The 16354-nt window shown below is 44.0% G+C and overlaps 1 protein-coding gene across 1 annotated transcript in view; it reads right to left on the minus strand.

Moving 5' to 3' along the window:
* Positions 1 to 502: 502 nt before the first annotated feature.
* Positions 503 to 16354, minus strand: part of LOC129512205 (collagen alpha-1(III) chain-like) — a 41985-nt gene continuing 26133 nt past the window's right edge. The window contains exons 7-11 of the mRNA XM_055329458.1: positions 12381 to 13778; positions 11503 to 11968; positions 11101 to 11399; positions 10795 to 10919; positions 503 to 7180 (exon numbers count right to left, since the gene is read on the minus strand). The gene's annotated coding sequence lies outside the window, so the exon portion shown is untranslated. The remainder of the gene's footprint in view (positions 7181 to 10794; positions 10920 to 11100; positions 11400 to 11502; positions 11969 to 12380; positions 13779 to 16354) is intronic.

The following is a 16354-nucleotide window of genomic DNA, read 5'->3' on the forward strand; positions in this document are numbered from 1 at the left end:
TAATCTCAGGGTCATGAGTTCAAGCCCCACATTGGGTGTAGAGTTAGCTTTATTTATTTTTTTTTTAAGATTTTTTTTTATTTTTTATTTATTCATAGAGACACACACAGAGAGAGGCAGAGGGAGAAGCAGGCTCCATGCAGGGAGCCCGATGTGGGACTCGATCCCGGGTCTCCAGGATCACGCCCTAGGCTGCAGGCGGCGCTAAACCGCTGCACCACCAAGGCTGCCCTAGAGTTAGCTTTAAAAAAAGAAATAGTAAATGCTATTTAAAACAAGAAATGTGGGGATCCCTGGGTGGCGCAGCGGTTTGGCACCTGCCTTTGGCCCAGGGCGCGATCCTGGAGACCCAGGATCGAGTCCCACATCGGGCTCCCGGTGCATGGAGCCTGCTTCTCCCTCTGCCTGTGTCTCTGCCTCTCTCTCTCTCTCTCTGTGTGTAACTATCATAAATAAATAAAAATTAAAAAAAAAAATAACCACCAAAAAAAAACAAGAAATGTGTTTTTTAAAAAATATTTATTTATGTTTTAGAGAAAGAGAGTGAGCGGGAGGGGGAGTGGGAGGAGAGAGAATTTCAAGCAGACTTCACATTGAGCATGGAGCCTGACACAGGACTCAGTCTCACAACCCTGAGATCATGACCTGCAATCTTGACCTGAGCTGAAACCAAGAGTCTTAACTGACTGTGCCACCCAGGTGCCCCACACAAGAAATGTTTTCAAAGGAGAGAAATAACATAAAAGAACATATCAGAGGTTCTAAAAATACTTTGTATGGCTAAAGTGGATGAATTTTTACTCAGCAGAACCATTTCAGTGGGCTTTGGACATATGGAGGTAAGTTTGGAAAACAGAGTAGAATTCAACTGCTTTGCATAACAGAGGAAGTAGTATCGGGAATATTTAGTGGCAACAGAGTTAGGAAAGTTTGCAGAGGAATGATTAAAAGAGACCAAAGCCATAGGCACATGGGTGATATATATAGTGATGAATCCCTAATGGAGATATAGACAAAAAAATACTTTAAGGGATAGGGATAGCCAGTATTAGAATTCAAGTTGCTGCTTTCCGGCAATGTAAAACACTCTCCATTATCCTAAATCTTTAATAAAGTCTGCTATACACTTACAGGCTTTAGTTGGGAGATATTTGAGCTCTACATCTGGGTGAATGTGGATGGAAACAGAGACAGCATGCTTGAGACAGTAAGACCATCTATAATCTGAACTAATTTAGTGGAAGCAAGAGCTCAAAATTAGAATGACCATAAATACATGAGCTCCTAGGAATGTGAAGAATCTGGGTGAAGGAATCAGACTCTACAATCTGTAGAATGACACTTTGAGCCAAATTTTTAGGGGAAAAGATGGTTCCAGCTAACTAATGGGTTACATTAAGATACTCAATCTTCAGAAGCTTTTAAAAAGGACCAAACTTGGGACACCTGGGTGGCTCAGGGTGTGATCCTGGTCTGGGGATCAAGTTCCATAGCAGGCTCCCAGTGAAGAGCCTGCTTCTCTGTCTCTGCCTGTGTCTCTCATGAATAAATAAATAAATAAAATCTTAAAAGAAAAAAAAAAAAGCAGGACCAAACTGGGGCACCTGGTGGCTCAGTAGTTGAGCCTTTGGCTGATATCGTGATCCTGGGGTCCCGGGATCAAGTCCTGCATCAGGCTCCGTGCAGGAGGTATGCTTTTCCCTCTGCCTGTGTCTCTGCCTTTTTCTCTGTGTCTCGAATGAATGAATGAGTAAATAAATAAATAAGTAAATCTTTAAAAAGGACCAAACTACATGATGTTCAGTGTGATTTACAGAAGAGACCAGTGGGGGAGGTACCAGTTACTCTGCTTGCACAAGAAATAATCTGAGGATTTTACCCCATTCCTTCCCCACTCCACATGCTCCCGTCGGGGTGTTCCAGTCCCTACCTTACTTAGTGTGTCCTTAATCAACAATCATCTCTTCCATGAAACTTTCTCCCAAGGTTTTAGCTCTCAGGTGATTCCTTTCCAAAACTTCCATTTTACCTAGAATCTGAACCTCGGTGTAACCTTTAATTGTCCTTTTTTTTCCTATTTGTTAACTTCTCTATTAAGTTCAACTAGAGATGCCTTGCAGACAAGGACCCAAGCGAGAGAGAAAGAGAGAGCGAGCACATGCACAAGTGAGACAGGGAGGGAGGGAGGAAGGGACATTCTAAACATCTTACATTACATTCAGAGCCTACTTAATTCCTGGTGGGAAAACAGGGAAGACAATGATGCAGAAGCAAGCCTATTAATGACCCTGGAGGATTATAGAAAGTTACAGTTATCACACCTATAGCTACATATACAGCTATCACAGCTACAGCATACATACAGTTTTATATGCCAATACTTATAAATACCTACAGAAGGACCAAATAACTGGCTCTACTGAAGATCTCTAAATGACTATTACAAGCCCTCTTCTGACATTTCTGTGAGCTCACTCTCTGATCTTCAGTTAAAACCATAGCATTTCAGGGGATCCCTGGGGGGTGGGGGGAGGCTCAGTGGTTTAGCGCCTGCCTTTGGCCCAGGGTGTGATCCTGGAGTCCTGGGATGGAGTCCCAGGATTGAGTCCTGCATTGGGCTCCCCATGGAGAGCCTGCTTCTCCCTCTGCCTGTGTCTCTGCCTCTCTCTCTCATGAATAAATAAAATCTTAAAAAAAAAAAAAAAACAACATAGCATTTCAGAGGAAGTGGCAGAAATGGACAGGGACCCTAGACCAAGGCCCCTAAGGTGGGGCCTATGGGTAGAAGATGCTGTTGGATGAACATCATATCTAAGCGTGAGATCAAAGCTAAACCTTTGTATATAGTTTGTTTCATGATTAGGTCATCCAACTCTGTTAAAGACTGGCCAACCAAAGATCTCACTCATGATAGTAAAGACACATACACACACCAGGATCTCAAAAGGACCTAAAATTTCTTAATCAGAAGTCTTAGTTGGAGATTTCTGTCTACTTCAAGTGGTCTTTTCCAGGCTGTCCCGGTAGAGAATGGCATACAAAGGAAATAACTAGTTTCCTCTTTGGTTGGTTACCAGTTCTGTCAGCTAGAGCTCCAGGCAACTGGTCACCCCCACTGTCAGATTTAAATGCTCTCCACTGGCAAGACTGCCCTGCCTACAGTGCATGCGTTTATCTCCACTGAAAAGTTGAAAAAAGTAATCATCTAGACTACCCCTGAGCTATAAGAGAGGGATTTCATAGGGAAAGTACAAAGTTTACAATGTCATAATCATTCCATAAAAAATGAGCTCCATCCCAGTTAGCACTGATCTTGTATGTGAAGTCAAAATCCTGAACTAGCAATAAGACTTGAAACTGATGCTGAGATGATTACTCCCAGAGTGAGATGGAAGGGGTGGTCAGGAGTGCTGGAGAAATCCTAGAAGAGGTCAAACCTGGGGAAAGAAGCCTCAGAGAAGCCTTGCTTGGATCCAGAAGCTGATGACATCACCCTACTCAGTACTTCCTTTTTCCTGTTTTAACTGGAAGAAAGAGGAAGAAGAATCAAATGTGGGAGAAAGAATGTAGAATCCCTACCTCCTCCCCACCTTACACATACACTCCAGATCACAGCTGTCCTTACACAGATGCCATACAGTTAAGTAGTCAAACACATGATGTGATTCCAGCAGAAAGACTGGTAAATACTAGGTGCTCAGTAGGCATGTGCTGAATGAAGAGGACCAAGAGAGATTTCCTACCCCCAAATAATGTTTTTTCACTGACTGTCACATTACCTTCACCTGGAATTCCTCAGTTTGAGATCTACTCCTTTAGGATAAAGCCTCATACTTTCCAAAACTGTGCTCCACCAAACACCATACTCCATGAGATTTTAATACCACTTCAAAAAAAAATAATTGTTCTCAGGACACCTGGGTGATTGTCTGCCTCCAGCTCAGGTCATGATCCCATGGGTCCCTCCCCACAAGCAGGGAACCCTCTTCTCCCTCTCCCTCTGCGTGCCACTTCCCCTGCTTGTGCTTTCACACATGCTCGTTAAATAAATAAATAAATATTCTCTAGTTAACTAAGTTTGGAAAAGGTTATATTCTCTCTCTTTTGAAGCTTTATAAATGCATATTAAAAGCTGTTTTTGAGGCAGAGGCAGTTGGAGAACTAGCATGAAATTCAGGACAGGGCCCGACTAAGCTAAGTAGCTTGTTCCAGAAGTACAGCTGAGCAGACTAGCATGACATCCAATTCGCCCAAAGAGTAGCAGGGAGAGTTCAGTGTGGTCAACAATTGGGAGATCTGTGCATGGGTAAGACCCTACCTACCAAAGCCTAGATGTAAGGAAAGTCTCTAGTAGGGGGAATGGGTGGGCGGGTGGGAGGAATCTCTGGTATCAGAGAAGGGACCTGGCCTGAGAGAGGCTGGAAAGCAAAAGTCCCAGTCCCTGGTGAGGGGTTGACAGCAGAGTTTTAGTCCTAGACAAGCCTAGGGGGTCCAAGCAGGGCAACTGGACAGAGTCTGATCCTTTTAGGGAAAAGCCAAAATAAAGGTGAGATGGAGGAGAGGCAGAGTAATGGACAGAGCTCTCCCTCACAGTACAGTACACCTATTCAAGAGTCCCTCCCTGCTGGGGGCACTGGCTCCCAAATCCTGGTGATTAGAAGACCTAGCTATTAAAAAAAAAAAGGAAGAAGAAGAAGAAGAAGAAGAAGAAGAAGAAGAAGAAGAAGAAGAAGAAGGAGAAGGAGAAGGAGAAGGAGAAGGAGAAGGAGAAGGAGAAGGAGAAGGAGAAGGAGAAGGAGAAGGAGAAGGAGAAGGAGGAGAAGGAGAAGGAGAAGGAGAAGAAGAAGAAGAAAGAAAGAAGAAAGAGAAGAAAGAAGAAAGAAGAAAGAAAGAAGAAAGAAGAAAGAAGAAGACCTAGCTATATCACTGGACCTTCTGTATGGGGCTATGGTGGTTGGGGAAAGATGAAGGGGTGTATTACATCCAGAAATTCACAGAGTTGTACTAATTCCAGTAAAGAGGGCGGTCCAGACTCTGTCAAACTTCAGGAGGTGAGGGGTGGAGACCATTCCTAGGATATAGCTTTCTAGGGAAATGTGCTGGAAGGACCCCAGAAGCATGAATGAAACTAAAAGTTTGAGCCAAAACAAAATAGACTTAGGGTAAGAACGTGCACAGAGTAGAAGTTGAAGCCCAAAGGTGAAGGGCATCCATGAACTGAACTGAACTGAACTGAACTGTGAGGAGCTGGGAAAGGCACTCAGATTTTAGTTGCTTCTGTCAAAGACTCCCTGGCGGAGAACAGATGTGGGAGTTCAGATCACAAAGGCTGTTTGAAAGCACTGCTAGATGAAAGATGATGAACGGTCAACTAGAAAGACTCTCTTTGGAGGAATTCAGGCCAAAAAAAGCTGTAGATCTGAATCACAGGTGCCATGCTGCAGCCTCTAGATTAGCTATTTTGGCTCTACAAAGTTAGTGGGCAATGGGAATCGCACCTTTGCGTGGACACCCCAAATGCTTGGTCATTGCTTTTGACATGGCTTATTTTGCTTTCTGGTAAAGCCCTATCTCAGCACAGCACATTGGGAAATCAAGACCAGAAGCTGTCCGTGACCAGCGGCCTCTGAGGAAGTGCCCTGCCCATGTTGTCATCAGCAGCCTCTTTTGCGCCACCATTTTACATCACTTCTGGGAAGCTGCCTCCCACTTCCTAAGATCTCTGCCGGTCTTGTCTGAGGACATCACAGCAAACCGCAGACCCAAAGGTCCTACACTCTTTCTTACAGTCTGCCTGTCAGCTGTTCTCCAGACAACATCATGTCTGAATACCCAGTATGCTCACAGGAAGTCTCTCCACCCGACACCCCCTCTTGGAATCATAAGCCTCCATATCCCAATACCCTTAGCTGCTTGTTTTCTCAGTCAAAACTGTAAAGAAAACAAAGTGTTTCTTTAGGGACCCAACTTCTCTTTTCAGGGTCTTTATTTCAAACTCAATAGTTCTCCTTCCTGTCCATGGCTAGGATGGAGTCCTGTCCATGACCAAGCCAGAGTGCCCTTTCCTCTCTGTCTCTGCCTGAGTCTAGTTCTCAGAAATCAATCACCTACACTCATTCATACCTCCACTTACACGACCAAAATGCTTCATAATCAAACCCCTTCCTGAAAAAATAAAATTAAATTTAACTTTTTTTTTAAGATTTTATTTATTCATGACAGAGACAGCGAGAGAGAGAGAGAGAAAGAGACGCAGGCAGAGGGAGAAGCAGGCTCCATGCAGGGAGCCCAACGTGGGACCCGATCCTAGGTCCCCAGGATCACACCCCCAGGCCAAAGGCGGCGCTAAACTGCTGAGCCACCGGGGCTGCCCAAAATTAAATTTAACTTGATTTAAAAAAAAAAAAAAACCCTTCCTGGAGTCTCTTCATTTTTAATAGGGTCTCGAAGGCTTAAGTCAAGGGAAATAAATTTCACTTGTAGAATTCCAACCACTAGCAAAGAGCCGACACAAGTCTTTGAGGGGCAGGCACATTCTGGGTGCCCCTGAAATTACACCACTTGATAGTCCAGCCTTGGCTCTTCTTATTCCATCACCTGACACACTCAAGCTATCTCCTCTGCCAGCCCAGAGGCTAGGCTCCCCTGGCCCTGGGCCAGCACACAGTGCCATCTGGTCTCCCCTAGAAAGGCAAAGGAGAGACACCTCTTGTTTACTCAGTAATAATCCACTGTAATAGTCACATAACAGGTGTCACCAGCTCCAGTACACACAGTAAGAGCACACCACACCCTCACCTCTGCCCCTATCATGCCTTACTCTTTGGGACACATCAACAAATTTTATTTGGAGAATAAAATCTCCAAAGGGTCTCTTGAGCAGTAAACCAGAGTTACCAATATGTTTTGACACTTGTGGATTACACTGCAATGACAGCCTAGAGGTAAAGAACAAAGGCTTTTTAAAAATTCTCCCCTACAGCCAATTGGTATCCTTCCCACATATGTTGTTGCAGCATCTCTATATATAGAACCTAGCATTCTATAAACAGGATGCTCTGGCTAAACACGTCTCAACAAGTAAAACTGTGAGGTAGAGAAAGATGTCATCTCTCCATCTCCTCTTCTTTCCCTAATCTCGTCAGAGACAGAAGAGCTTGGGCTTTGGAACTGGACAGACCTAAGAAGAAACAAAACCTAGTTCAGCCTTTTATTAGCTGTCTGACCTTGGCAAGTTACATAACTTCTTTGACTTTCAGTTTGCCCATGTGCAAAAATGAAAATAATACTTCACTGTTTTGTATTATGATAATTAAACTTAGAAATATAGGAAAAGCATCTAATACATGCCTGGCTCTCCAGGGACAGGAGTTTGTTCTCCTTCATCTAGCTCATCATGCACCTGGTACCCTCAATGTTACTCTCTGCCTGTCCAAGGCCACAGTGTATACCCCACACAAACCTAGCCTTCTTTTCCTAAACCCTATCAAAGTTCCCATCCCTTAGAAGAACTGACCTAGGGGTACCTGAATGGCTCTGTCAGTTAAGCATCTGACTTTTGATTTTGGGTCAAGTTTTGACCTCAGGATCCTGGGATCAAGCCCCACATCAGGCTCCCTATTCAAAGGGGAGTCTGCTTATCTCCCTCCCCTGCTTGTGCGTGCTCTCTCTCAATAAATAAATCTTTAAAAAGAATGAACTGATCTAATCACACAACTAAAAGGATAGTAATTTTGATAAAATTAATTCAAGTAAAATGTGGATGATGTTGCTGGGTTCCTATATCAATTCTGTAGGGGAGGGGGAGGATTTTTACATTTAAAAGAAGAGTTAGACTGGGCAGTCTGGTGGCTCAACAGTTTAGTCCCACTTTCAGCCCAGGGCATGATCCAGGAGACCCCGGATCAAGTCCCATGTCGGGTTCCCAGCATGGAGCCTGTTTGTCTCTACCTCTCTCTTTGCCGGTGTCTTTGCCTCTCTCTTTCTCTGTTTCTCATGAATAAATAAATAAAATCTTTTTTAAAATAAATAAAAAGAAGAGCTAGAGGGGTGCCTGGCTAGCTCAGTAGGTGGAACAGGTGACTCTTGATCTCAGGGTTGTAAGTTTGAGCCCCACTTTGGGTATAGAGATTACTGAAAATAATTTAAAAATCTTTTTTTCTTTTAAGACTTTATGTGTTTATTCATGAGAGACGCAGAGAGAAAGAGAGGCAGAGAAAGACACAGGCAAAGAGAGAAGCAGGCCCCCCTCAGGGAGCCCAATGCGGGACTCCATCCCAGGACCCTGGGATCATGACCTGAGCTGAAGGCAGACGCTCAATCGCTAAGCCGAATAGGCATCCCCAAATCTTTTTTTTTTTAAGATTGTATTTATTTATTCATGAGAGACACACACAGAGAGAGAGAGAGAGAGAGAGAGGCAGAGACACAGGCAGAGGAAGAAGCAGGCTCCATGCAGGGAGCCTGATGTGGGACTCAATCCCGGGTCTCCAGGATCATGCCCTGGGCTGAAGGCGGCACTAAACTGCTGAGCCACCTGGGCTGCCCCCCAAAATCTTTGAAACAATAAAAAAATAAGGGGACCTGGGTGGCTCAATGGGTAAAGCATCCAACTCCTGACTTCAGCGCAGGTCATCTCAGGGTCGTGAGATGGAGCCCCACACTGGGTTCTGTGCTCAGCATAGAATCCACCTGAGATTCTCTTTCTGCCTTTCCTCTCACTCGCTCTCACTCTTGCTATACAAATAAAAAATTTTAAGAGCTAGAAATTCAAAGGAAAGGAAGGACATCTAGTGATAAGGTCTCCTAGATCACAGGGGACCAATAACAGCCTCTCTCTCTACAGGCAAGGCCCACATCACCCTTTATGCTGAAGATGAACCATCAGAACTCTAAGATAGCATCTCAGATTGCCAAACATCACATCTCAAGCCAACAGGTCCAGAAAGAACTTGGGAGCCTTGGCTACCGCTTCTGCTCTGGCCAGCACACACCACTTCCTTAGCCAAGAAGTTACAGTGGTGCTTTTTTTCCTAGGAGGTTTCCAATACTATTTTAAGCTCTTTGAAATGAAGCAGCAACAGATTTGATTACAGTCACAGCCTTGGAATAGCCTGTAGGAGGCTTGAGCTCTACTTCCAGAATCATACCTTCCTTCTCTGAATGGTTTCAACAAAGCTAGATTAGTACAGGTAGCAGAGTAGGACTGCATCTGGACTTCTCAGTAATCCAGGAAGAAGGACGTCAGGGACATTTCTGGGCTTTCCACATGTCAGATCACAGAAGCAGATTATTACAACTAAAAACGGCCCAAGTATAATCACTTGGCACAATGTGCTATGCTGACTATAAACCACAATTCAGCATGGAAGTTCCCTAAGGTACTCTTTAGGAATGTGCATGTTCTACTTGACCTTCTTAGCAAGCCCCCAGGGAGCCCAGGGCATTTAGCCTAAGCTGGGGTCTCAGGAGCCAGATACTCCTATGGGGTGAAAGGGACTGGCTGGCAATCTTACCAGATGGAATAAAGAGGAAATGAAGATGAAGTCCAAGGTGAGGAAAGGACTGGCCCAGTCAGGATTATCCAATAGCACATGTTTAGAGAAACAGGAAAGCTAAGATGTAATAGCAAATGTTTTAAATTTTTTTTTAATTTTTTATTTATGATAGTCACACACACAGAGAGAGAGAGAGAGGCCGAGACACAGGCAGAGGGAGAAGCAGGCTCCATGCACCGGGAGCCCGATATGGGATTCGATCCCGGGTCTCCAGGATCACGCCCTGGGCCAAGGCAGGCGCCAAACCGCTGCGCCACCCAGGGATCCCAGCAAATGTTTTAAATTATATTTATCTAATTAGTCGCCAGGGTAAAAATCAGAATTTTACTGGATTTTCCTTATACTTTGCTGGATTTCCTTATATTTATTTTGTGTTAAATATTATTTTTGAAATACTACCAAGGGCTGAAAATATGAGGGACATCAGAATGTACTGCTTAGACCTCTAAAGTTCTTACTCTGGTCCTTGGCTTTAGTAAGATGCAAGGAAAACCAAGATTACAAAGCTTTAAGGTTAGGGATGCCTGGGTGGCTCAGCAGTTGAGCGCCTCCCTTCTGCCCAGGGCATGATCCCAGGGTCCCAAGACTGCGTCCCACATCGGGCTCCCTGCAGGGAGCCTGCTTCTCTCTCTGCCTGTGTCTCTGCCTCTCTGTCTCTCTCATGAATAAATACATAAAATCTTTAAAAAAAAAAAAAACCACAAAGCTTTAAGGTTAATATTCAATTCTTCATTCAATAGCATTTCTTGGGGGGCTAGACAAGTATCAGGTCTTTGCTCAATCCTGGGATACAGCAGCAAACAAAACAAATATGAGTTCCTGGAGCTTACTCTAGTGAGAGTTGTTAAGAATAAGAGCAGGATTGGGGCACCTGGGTGGCTTAGTCAGTTGAGCATTGGACTCTTGGTTTCAGCTCAGGTCATGATCTCAGGGTCACAGGATCAATCCCCGCCTTAGGCTCCACGCTCAGCGCAGTCTACTTGTCCCTCGCCCTCTGCTCCTCCCCCTACTTGTGCCCCGTCCTGCTTGTTCTCAAAAATAAATAATAAATAAAATCTTACAAAAAAAAATAAAAGCAAAAGATTCATATTGGAAAACAGGCAAGATTCTGCAGCTAGCGATGGGACACAGAGGAAGGACACCCCTTCTGACATGCCAGCAGAAGAGGCCATGGGCAAACAAGGGGCTGTGTAGGGGGACGGGCTGGGTCAGACAACATCCTCATCCCTCTACTCACTTTGGTAGAGAAGAGGCCAGGTGACCAGGGCCCTCAGAACCAATGCAGTCATGATGCTCCTCCTGCTCTGCTCACAGCCATGAACTGTGATATGTGCTATGTGAGCTACAGGTGACATCCTGAGGCTGAAAAGAAAAAAAAAAAAAAAGACGAGTTGTCTCCTGACAGGAATTCTACAAAATATAGCAGGCCAGAAATGGGAAGCATAAAAACAACTGCCAGAAGAAGCTGAGCGACCCTGCCCACAACTGTCACTCACATTTCTCTGACATTGCATGGAAATGAAAAATAAAAGCCTGACTTCACCTGGAGAAGTGGGGCCACGAAGTATCCTGCTGAAATAATCAGTCTACAGCCAGAGCCTCTGAGAGGAGTTTCTGATTCAGGGTGTGAAGTGGGTAAGAAGGGGGAAACGCTGCAGCCTGCTGTGTTAGAGAAGGAGCCATTCCAGCAACTGAGCACCAGCAGTAACAGAGGTGTGACGGCATGGAAGGTGCAGAGCTGACAACAGCAACATCAGGAACTTCAGAGTAAGTGCCCTGCCCACAGAGCAGTGGCCTAGAGACATCTCAAAGGGTCTGACCTCTCTAGGCCTGCTTCCTTACCTGAAAATGGAGATAATAAAAGAACATGTGTTGGTTTCCTAAGGCTGCTGTAATAAAGATTACAAACTGGGTGGCTTCAAACAAAAGACATTTATTCTCTCACAGTTCTAGAGGCTAGAAGTCCAAAATCAAGGTTTCAGCAAGGCCATGCTCCATGTGAAGGCTCCAGGGGAGAATCTTTCTTTGCCTCTTCCAGCTCTGGCGGTTGCCAGTAATTCTTGACATTCCTTGGTTTGTGGCAGCACGATTCCGATTTCTGCTCCCATCTTCATATGGATGTCTTCCCTCTGTGTATCTCCCTCTTCATATAAGAACATCAGTCACTGGATTAGGGCCCATCCTAATCTACTATGACTTCATCTTAACTTGATTACATCGACAAGAATCCTATTTCCAAGTAAGATCACATTCATAGGTTCTGGGTGGACGGGCACATAATACATGCCACGGAAGAGTCAGCTCCCCTTCTTCCATGTCTTTGGCAGATGACAGCTGCCATGGGACATAAGAATGCTCTGTTATGTAGAAATTCCGCTCCCTCTATCTTGAGTCAAGAGTTCTTAAAAGAGCTGATGAAAAAAAAAAAAAAAGAGCTGATGAGGGCACAGGTAGACACAATGTGTTTGTTACCATTCAATTCCCCAGATCAATACCCTACCAATAACTCAGGCTGGAGTGAGGAAATAGCCCCTACAATCACTTCATTTGTTTTTCAAAAACACAGAATTTATCATTCCAAACAATGGACGCTTCAAAGCTGTCCTCAAACTAAGATCCATTTAGAAGGAGGCTCCAGAGAAGAGCCAGGGGAGAAGAGACACTAGCAAATGCAGCAGTTTCACTGCTTAGATAAGCTGTGAGTTTTGATTCCAAACTGCTTTACAGAGCATATTCACCCCACAGCTTAGCAACTGAATGACTGAGTCCAAACATGAAATTCATTCTCTGAAATGAGGATTTGCTACCTTTAGGATATCTTACTTTCAAATTAGAGGAGGGGAAAAAAGATTGAAGGCTCCTGCTCTTTCCTCTTGAATAAATAGGTCTAGGACAGTACCCAACTGAAAAGAAATAGAGCCAGATCTCAACTGCTATCCTTGTATCAAAATAAATTCCAGATGGATCCAAGACTTAAAGATTTAAACACACACACACCAAGTACTCAAAGAAAATGAATAACTATTTTTTATAATTTAGAGGTAGGGAAGCATGCCTTTTCTTTTCTTTTTTTTTTTTTTAAGATTTTATTTATTTATTCATAGAAACAGAGAGAGAAAAAGAGAGGGGCAGAGGCAGAAGCAGGCTCCAAGCAGGGAGCCCGACGTGGGACCCGATCCAGGGTCCCCAGGATCACACCCCAGGCTGCAGGCGGTGCTAAACCGCTGTGCCACCGGGGCATGCCTTTTCTAAACACTGGCCTAGCAGCAGGAAAAACTATAAGAAAAAAGATTATTTTGACTACCTAAAAATACAAAACTTTCCAAGAGAAAAAAAAAATTGCATAAATACAGTCAAAAGACAAAAATGACAAACTAAGAGCAATTCTGCATTACATATAATAGTCAACACTTCAGCTCTTACAAATTATTAAGAAAATATTACTGGGAAAACATGCAAAAGACATAAGTGACTCAAAAAATATATAAATGTCCAACATACATTTGAGAAGATATTGAATCTTTAATATAAAAAAGAAATATAGGGATCCCTGGGCGGATCATCGGTTTGGCGCCTACCTTTGGCCCAGGGCGTGATCCTGGAGTCCTGGGATTGAATCCCACGTCAGGCTCCCTGCATGAAGCCTGCTTCTCCCTCTGCCTGTGTCTCTGTCTCTCTCTGTGTCTCTCATGAATAACTAAATAAAAATATAAAAAATATATAAAAAATAAAAAAATAAAAAAGAAATATAGGGATCCCTGGGTGGCTCAGCGGTTTAGCGCCTGCCTTTGGCCCAGGGTGTGATCCTGGAGTCCCGGGATCGAGTCCCACGTCGGCTCCCTGCATGGAGCCTACTTCTCCCTCTGCCTGTGCGCCTCTGCCTCTCTCTCTCTGTGTCTCTCATGAATAAATAAAATCTTAAAAAAAAAAAAGAAATACTAATTAAATTATACTTATTGAGTGACATTCCATTACTATTTGAAGCATTTTACTTAGATTAACTGACTTATTCTTCCAGAAACAGGTGCTATCATTATGCTTACCTTATCAAAGATGAAACTGAGAGAGAAATTAAATGACATACCCAAGGTCACACAGTAAGTGGCTGCATCAGAATTCAGGCCCCAGCAAACTGGCTCCAGAGTCACATACCATATCACATCACATCTATCAGAGTCACCTGCTCAACTACCACATTATAGTGACAAGACCGCTTTTCACCTGTTAGATGAGGAAGATGAAAAACATACAACCAGTATTTTTATTTTTTAAGATTTTATTTATTTATTCATGAGAGAAAGAGAGAGAGAGAGAGAGAGAGAGAGAAAGGCAGAGACACAGGCAGAGGGAGAAGCAGGCTCCATGCCAGGAGCCTGACACGGGACCCGATCCCTAGACTCCATCCCGGGCCCCCAGGATCACGCCCTGGGCCGAAGGTGGCGCTAAACCACTGAGCCACCCGGGCTGCCCACAACCCAGTATTATTGGCAATGTAGGCAATCTCATGTGCTACTGGTAGAAGTTAACATTCATAAAGGTAGTTGGTTCCATGAATCGTCATTTTGAACATGCATATCCTTTAACTCAGCCATTCTAGTTCTTAGAATTTATCCTAAGGAGATAAGTAGACAAATGCACAAAGATTATATACAGGGTGTTTATCACAGAATGCACACAATAACAAAAATACTACAAATAGGGCCACCTGGCTAGGTCAGTCGATAGAGCATGCTCTATCTCAGGGTCCTGAGTCTGAGCCCCACATTGTGTGCAGAGATTACTTAAAAATATATATATACTGCAAATAAAAAGCCCTACAGATACACCAAAAGTCCAAGAAATTCATTCATTCAACAAATATTTATTGAATATCAACTGTGTACCAGGAACTGTTCTATGTCACAGCTACAGAGCAGTGAATAAAAAAAGAAGGAAAAAAATTTGTCTGCATGGAGCCTACATTCTAATGGAAGGTGTTGGGCAATAAACAAGAAAAGTATATAGTATATCAAGTGGTGTTAAACGCTACAGAGAAAAATAAAGGAGGGAAGGGAGATAGGAATCCACCTACACCTACAAATTCTTTAACTCTCCCCTTCCTTCCTCATCCTTCTTCCTCCTCTTTTCAGAAGCCAGGCCAGTAATAGGGAGAAAAGGATAAAAGCCAAAGATCAAGGCAAGCTGATGGGGCCTAAGAAGGATGGAGGGAAACCCCCATAGAACTGGATGGGATTCCTCTTACTTCACCACATGAGAAACAATAGATCCTGGGATGCACACTTCCTCCCTGCAGATCTGTAAGATCTGAAACAAAGCCATCTGATTCAGATTCCCTGTTTCATCTCCTAAAAACCCCAAGTGCCCTGCAGGGTAGGTTAAAACTGACTCGCAAAGGGAAGTGACTAACCACAGCAGGCCAGAGCTCTGCCCCCAGCACACAAGTGCCTGTATTTTCCTAGGAGCAGCAAATGACACAGGGCTGAGCCTATTTTACTCCCTACCTTATCCCTTACTCCATGTCTGCACCCAACAAGCTACCCTGGGTGAGTTAAACTCATGCCCAAACCCATACACTCACCACCTTGTATGACTAGTCTAGAGATTTAGTCGTCCCCACTAAGATTCTTAAGCCTAAGTCCCTACCAAAAAGTTGCCCATGGTGACTTTTTCAGTCTGGGGTAAGGTTTTGAGTAGCCTCGTGGACAGGATCCAAATATATTTGCTCTCAGATACGTGGAAGCCAATTACACTTCTTGCCTGAGCACAAAGCCACTAACAAGGAATTGGCAACTTCCCAAAGGTGGAGCCCATGCTGCTAACCCCTATTTAGCCTAAGGGTAGGTAGGAGGCACGTGAACAGAGGAGGGGACCTAAGGAAAGACTGAACAGTTTCAAAATATTTCTCACATACTCTCTGCCACTTCTTGGACACCAACAATAACACCCTGTGTTATGAGTTTTTATATACTATCATCAAAAATGACAAATCACTTTAGTCAAACATTCCTACCGTATGCTACTAAATTTAGGAAGTCCATGGCACCCACAGGGTCCAGCTGCCCTGCTGACAGTTGAATACCCAGGCTTGACATTAGAAAGAGGTCAGAAATCTGAGATTGTCCTCAATCTCAGGGCTGCAACACAGACATCTCATTACACACCATTACACACCAGCACACACCAGCTTCTCCTCTCTCCTGGGCTTCCAGCAGGGAATATCCGTCCAATACATCCACATACACACACCCGAAATCCTCCAACACGCTTAGTCTACAAACGGAAGAAATTCTTCACTAGTAAAGAGTACAAGATGAGTCAGAGAAAATCCAAAAGCAATCATCTCTTTGGCAGAGGAGCCTCTCTCTCTACCTCTCTTTTATCTTCCTTGAATACGTAGTTACTGAGAAACTTCTATTATGCTTGTCACTATAAGATAGAACCATAAGACACGCCTCCCACCTTCAAGAATTTACTCCATTTGGAAAGACAAAATCAGTGCAGCCCGGGTGGCTCAGCGGTTTAGTGCCACCTCAGCCCAGGACGTGGTCCTGGAGCCCCGGGATCAAGTCCCATGTTAGGCTCCCCGCAGGGAGCCTGCTTCTTCCTCTGCCTATGTCTCTGCCTCTCTCTGTGTCTCTCATGAATAAATAAATAAAATCTTTTAAAAAAATGACAAAATCAACACACAGGAAACATAAAAGGGGGCTCCAAGATTTCTAGTGCATGGAACAGGAAGAACAGAGAGACGAATAGTGGGGCATCCTGACATACGCAGGTATCTTCAATTTCAAACACAA

This window comes from Nyctereutes procyonoides, unplaced genomic scaffold (assembly GCF_905146905.1).
Source record: "Nyctereutes procyonoides isolate TBG_1078 unplaced genomic scaffold, NYPRO_anot_genome, whole genome shotgun sequence".
Lineage (NCBI taxonomy): Eukaryota > Metazoa > Chordata > Mammalia > Carnivora > Canidae > Nyctereutes > Nyctereutes procyonoides.